At 44.7% G+C, this 6,738-nt stretch overlaps 1 long non-coding RNA gene across 1 annotated transcript in view; it reads left to right on the top strand.

Moving 5' to 3' along the window:
* Positions 1–5,391, top strand: part of LOC126389119 (uncharacterized) — a 332,569-nt gene extending 327,178 nt beyond the window's left edge. The window contains exon 3 of the long non-coding RNA XR_007569811.1: positions 3,769–5,391. This is a non-coding gene — a long non-coding RNA (uncharacterized LOC126389119). The remainder of the gene's footprint in view (positions 1–3,768) is intronic.
* Positions 5,392–6,738: the final 1,347 nt, after the last annotated feature.

Raw genomic sequence — 6,738 nt, forward strand, 5'->3', positions numbered from 1 at the left:
TTTTTACACTTAAACACATTACAATATGTTTTAGTAGAAACCCAGAACACACATCTGAACCTGAAAACGAGCCTCATACGCCCCTTTTTGTGCCTGATATTTGTTGTTGATGCAGCTGCTGACAGTCCTGCAGATATCCGCTCACCTCTGCACGTCACAGCTGAGTTGGCTTAGTGTGTTGTTTGTGGTTTCCCCGCTGTGTTTTGGAACTCTCTGGTCAGTGTCGCCCCTCGTTACTTCCCACCTCTTTACCTCCTCAGTGTGAGGCTGAGCCGTTTGGCGTTTAGCAGAAGTATTTATTAAACCTGTTAGCTCTGTGCGGCGGGGGAGGTGGGCGCCGCTTCCCGCGGTGCTGCAGTCTCACAGAAACCCAGGATTAATGACACCTGTACATGCTTCAGTCCACTAACACCCCCAACCCTCCCTCCGTTCACATGGCACAGCAGAGAAACCCTAATTACAACCCGAGGCTCTGCACATTACCGGCGATAATTTGCGCCAGTAAAAAGCGAGCTGGTTTGGAAGTTCATTCATTCTGAGTGTCGTGTTAATGGCTGCTGAGGGTAATGTGAGATTTCACCTGTAGTGATGCACACCAGCTGAGACTGGATGGATGAAAGTAGAGGCACAGTGAGAGAGAACGCTACAAAAAGTTTCCCTAACAGGTCATTTAGTCTCCAACTGAGGCCTGAAGTCTTAAACAAAGGAGAAATCAGCTGGCGGAGGGAGATTAGTTCACCTGTTTCCAAGTCAGGAGTCAACTGAGTAAAGGACTGAGCGACAAAGAATCTGGCATCTGTCTCAACCTCAGGCTCTGGACCCCAAGTTGATTCAAAAACTTGGCAGAAATCTTAACTCAGTTGCAAAAGTGGATCACTAAAACATAGCCCCATCTGCAGAAAGACTTTCACATCTATGAAGGTGAAGTTTGTGTGCAGACAGCCTCTTGTTTTCCATCGTGTGCAGCCGTCCTGCATTTTTAAAAACCTGCACCCACCCATACACGTACCAATTACCCGTCATTATGTCTAAGTCAAACCCGCACCCGCCTGCACCCGTTAATAAAAGTCCCGCGGTCGGACCTGCACCCGTGATCAAACCCCCCCAGGCTCCAGTCCCTCACATGAAGCTGGTTCTCCGTTCTTGAATTGGACGTCTCTTTGACTGGATGGTGAAAACATTCAATCACTGCCAGGTTAGGAAACATGTTAGCATGCTCCTTCCACCACCATCAAACCTCCAAAGGATCCGAACTCCATGTAGGCTGCCACCTCATCCTCGGGCTGCAAAGTTTCATGGCTGGAGTCCTCCACGTCGGTGACCAATGTGACCACGGGGTCAAAGGTTAGACTGGTGTCACTGACTTTCAAAATAAAAGGAACTGCAGCTTGATAATAGTGATTTAGATGTCAGAATGTTACACATATACTGCACATCTTTTGACTTGGTAAAAATAGAAAGTATATTTTCTCACCTGCTGTTCGCCCATGTGAAGTTCATTTTTACCCGTACCTGCTATTGGTTGTGGGCAGTCGTCATGTCATTGAACTTCTGTATTTGCATGAGCCAACACTAAAAACTTATGATAATATTAAACATGATTGATTTTATCAGAACATCAAGATGAGACAAAGACTGAAGCTCAGACTGGGCTTTAATGACCCTTTAACACCAAACCATCGAGATCACAGGAGCAAAACTCTCCTGATTTCATTCTCACATTGGAAATTTGTCTGTGACGGTGAAATCGTTTGAAAAGTCGTTTGATGTCTGGTGTTTAGATTCTTTGAATATTAATGAACAGAGATAAGATGGGAGTTTCCAGGATCGGCTTGATGTTAAATGTTTTAAATCAAACTACAAATCAAGCTGACCTCTTCCTGGAGAAGTGCTGCGTCAGTGTGTCTCATTTCTAGAAACTTCCTGAAACACGGAGCGCTGCTGTGGGAACACGTGGGATTATCTCACCCTGGTTGGCAGAGAAGTCTAGACTGCTGAATATGAGACTAAATGACTTGTCATTTGTTTTTATGCAGCGTGTGTGATGTGAACATCCACCCTCCAGAATCACAGAGGGAACATCAAAGTGATGCCGCCGGGCTGCGGCGTCTTCAAAGTCTAAACAGGCAGCAAAACGGGGCCACCGCGGGGTCGCCGAGGGGTCGCACTATCTGGTTTTATTAGGCAAACAATCGCCTTCGCCGAGCGAATCGGACGGCTCCACTCCACTGCTCTCTTTGTTTTCCTGATGTGGTGCTCACCCTTTTCAGCTCTGCTGCTTAATTGGTTTTTATTGTACATACATTTGTTTTTGATGTGTGGGAGCTCAGTGCGTGGGGGGTGTGCGGATGTTAACGCCATTCAAAACACGATTCTCGCGGTCTCTGAAGGTGATGTGATTTATTGTCGACGTATCTGCCTGTTCAGGAGCGACACACACACTCACACAGTCCCAGTATTCCCCAGCACATAAATCAACCATCATTCAACCAACGTTCAACCCTCCCAGTGACAGAGATTTAGAGTTCGCAGGCGCCGCCGTGGTCCCTCGCGCTCCTCGTCTTCCTCTGGTGATTTAACGCCGGCGCTCAGAGCTCTGATTGATTATTTACAGGCCCAACATGTAGGTCCACATCCACTCTCCTCCTTCCTTTTCCCATTGCCACGCTCCTCAGTTTCACCGTAAACAAGTCATTTTTTTCTTCTCCATGATGCCTGCCGCCGCCGCCGCCACCCGGCTGGCCGCTGGACTCCCAGGTGGCCGCTGTGTTATGCTGTCTCAGCTAAAGATAGAGGAGAGAAGCCGAGTGATGTAGCGTCAGTTTAACCTCAACACTTTGGCACCAATTAACCTCAGGAAAAGAAAAGAAACCTCCGGTGACCTCTAATGACCTTTGGTGACCTCAGGCGGTCCTGTTGGCTTTAAAAACTGAGACCAAGAGGGCAAACACAAGTCTGCGTGTGTGTGTGTGTGTGTGTGTGTGTGTGTGTGTGTCTGCGGTCACTTTGAGATTATTTTGCTTATCACAGGTACATTATGAAATGCTATTTTCCATTTAAAGACTTTTTGGTCTTTAAGCCAAAAATAATACAAAAATAGTGAATAAAATAAACAATGTGGCCAAAAGTATGTGGACACTCAGCCACTGCAGCCATACGTGACAGCTGAACATTAACGTCTGCTCTGACAGCGTCCACTCTCCTGGTCTCAGACTGATGTTGAAGCTGCTGCAGAGATTTGCTCCCATTCAGTGTCAGAGAGGTCAAACACTGCTGCTGGTGATCAGACCAGACCAGTCGAGTACTTTCACACCAAACTGGAAGAAAACATTTCTGTGGAGCTGACTTTGTGCATGAGGATGCTGTCATGTTGAGAAAGTAAGGAGACAAACTGTTGACAAGAAGCTGGAAGAACAATGTGGTCTAAAATATTATTGTTTGCTGCAGACTTCCCTTCGTTGACCAGCAGGGTTGTCCACATACTTTTGGCCATGTTGTGTGTTTACACAGCACCTCCCGGATGTTTCAGTGCAACACATTTTGCTTTACACATAAAAATAGAGAGAATTACAGGACAATAAAACATTAAAGTCAGGGACCATTTGACACTTAAGGCTTAATTTCTTCTTAGCTGATGGACTTACACGGTTGCACAGAATCCCTTAAAAGGTTTCCTTAGTTAAAGGTATAGTGCACCCAAAAATTGAAACTCAGCCATTATCTACTCACCCATATGCCGAGGGAGGGAGAGATCCAAGGGGAGAGGAGGCAGCAACACAACTCCACCTAATGGAGGCTGACGGCGCCCCAGATTCAAACGTCCAAAAACACATAATTGAAACCACAAAATATCTCCATACTGCTCGTCCGTAGTGATCCAAGTGTCCTGAAGCCCCGACATAAAAAGTTGTTTGGAAAAACGTCATTTGAACTCTGTTTTTAGCCTCATTGTAGCCTGTAGCTCTGACTGCCTCTCTGGGCACTGCAATCACGTGTTTGTGCACCAGTGAATGTACACTAGTAGAGTGCATAAGACATACAGTATACAGTATGTGTATATGTGTGTACATATATGTGATGGTCCAAAGCGTTTTGGTCTTGAGGCTTCCTGTCAGACTACAAACACTCGCTGCTCCCTGGAGGAACACCTGAACCCCCAACACACCTCCACCTCCTCCAATCCCACAATCCTCCCCACCACCACCACGTACCCATCAACCCCCAGGAGAGCTGCTGTCACACACACTGACAGCCTCTGTGGGTGTGTGTGTGTGTGTGTGTGTGTGTGTTCAGCAGGTGTCTGTGCATGCCTCACATTCACTTTCAAATCCACTTCAGTGACAGAAAAAAAACATACTGTATATCTGTGTTTCTGAAATCGTCAAGTATTGAAACGGTTACGTAGAAATATTCCAGAGAGGAAACAGATCGCTTCCGACAGCTGCTCCTCCTCCTCTCAGTCAGTCGTTGGTAGATTTCTGAGGCTGCGTAAAGCTCTTCATGTTTCTGATTTACTATCTTTCAGATATATTGAAGGGAACAGATACTGATCAGATATTCAGTATTTATCAGGACTCAGAGGAAAAAGCAGCTCTGATCTGTCTGCACATGAATCTCTAACAAACTGCAGCTAGTTTACCTCCAAAAAATCAGTGTGGATTTCTGAACACACACTGGTTCACAATTAAAACACAGCCTTTAATTTAAAATGTATTTCCTAATTTTAAAAATAGTTTTGGCTCTGAAACAAGTTGGTTTACCTTTGATTTATTTCTGACATGAAGTGCATCAGTTCACTCTAAAACATCTTTTTTAAAATGGTTTGTTTTTATACAGACGTCTTGGTTTACTACTGACGGGCATCATCTCTGTATGAAATCCACTGCTGTACCTTCAGAGAAATGTTTCCTTTAACTCACAGACTGTGTCTCAAAGTGTTCAAACATGTAAAGATTCTTAAAGCTGCGCTGATCAATATTTTTCACAACTATGATGAAAGGACTCGCTCACAGTGAGAAACCCACTGACGGTTCTCTCCGTCTTTGCAGCTCTGTGGAGCGTTTGAGCCTCTTTTAGCTCCTAGTTTTGGGCACATTTCCTGCCCGGTTTGAGCTCAGCTGTTGTCGACAAACGAGCTCAGATAAACCCTCTGTGCTCGACCCGCTGTCGATGTTCTCAGGAGTGGTGGAGGCCAAAACAGAGCTAAAATAGAGAGATTACAGGACTTATATTCATCAGGTGACACAAACACTGATGATGATGACAACGTGTGCTCTGTTGCTAACCTGTTTGACATCATAACTTTATTAGGTAATATGTCGGATGGTGCATTTACAAGTTGCTCTGCTGCCCCCAAGTGGCCAAAAATACTAATTAGTGCAGCTTTAAGAGAAAATGATCAGCCGAGTTTTTCTTTTTTACCCTGGTTTGTACATTTATTCAGAAAAACAATATTTTCCAAGTGATATCCAACCCAGTCTCACTCCAAAGTCATCGAAATCTGGTGCTTGGTCAGTAACTCCGGGCGTCAGACACTGACAAAACCGTCCTTTCATGTCAGCAACAACCATCCACTTTCACCCGGGAGGCCAATGCTCACTTCCCGTGAGAGTGTAAAGCCAAACCCTGTTCTTTTTTCCTAAACCCAACCATGGGCGTGTGTTTCAACATCACTTCACTGTGTTCTACTGACATAGTTCTTTTATTTTGAAAGAGACTGTATGCAAACTGTACATTTCCTGTGAAAACAGAAGTGTATTTTGAAAACAGACAATGCATGTAACAGGCTGAAGTTGACACGGCGTCCCAGAACGTCAACAACCAACACACCCAGGGTACCTTGGACGTCATATGTGGACTGGAAAGTCCATGACCAAACGTGGACATGTGACGAGGTCGCAGTGAGGACGTGTTGTGATATCTCATGGAACAAACATACTTTTCATGACAACACCAAACTGATAAGTCACAGTTTACTTTTCATGACAACACCAAACTGATAAGTCACAGTTTTTATCAGTGAAGGTTTGGATGAGTTAGTAAAGTTCGGACCACTGACGTGAATGTAAGAAAATAATTCCCTACTCATTGAGTCACACAGGAAGTCCTCCTCACAGTCACAACATATTAGTATAGATGTTTTATATAATAATTAGTCACTATATTGTGATGAGTAACTCATAATCCAACAGTGGTAACGAATGGTCCAAAGCAGCCTTGCCCAGTTTGAGACGCAGCCTGTATCTGGTTCTTTGTTGCGCTCCTCGGCTCCAGTCGTGAACCTCTCTTTCTGAATCATGTCGTTGTAGCTGTGAGTTCAGCCGTGCGGTGGATTCTGCTCCTAAAGACAGTAAAACATGAATGTTTTTGGTTTCTCAGTCTGTGCAGTTTAATGAAAGCTTCACTTTGTTCAGACACACAGCAGGAATTATTTTCTCTTCAGTGTTTTCCCCTCGACTTTTCTCCTCAGTCGGACTCTGTCAGTGACATTATGACTCAGTGAAATCATCGTTTCTCTCTTCCCTCTGTCCACTAATATTTAGTCTGGAACAAGTTTGTACCTCTCGCGGAAATCACTGGTTTTACGTCTGGGACTTTTGTATCGATGGTTTTGTTCAAGTCGCAGAAAAAGTTCACAGCTTTTGTCAAAATAATGTGAAACAGCTCGACAGTGGTCACCACACTAAACTCTCTTTAAGACATTTTACATACCGCTGCAAAGATTGAGCCTCGTCTTCT

The sequence above is a fragment of the Epinephelus moara genome, chromosome 4 (assembly GCF_006386435.1).
Source record: "Epinephelus moara isolate mb chromosome 4, YSFRI_EMoa_1.0, whole genome shotgun sequence".
In the NCBI taxonomy this organism is placed as follows: domain Eukaryota; kingdom Metazoa; phylum Chordata; class Actinopteri; order Perciformes; family Serranidae; genus Epinephelus; species Epinephelus moara.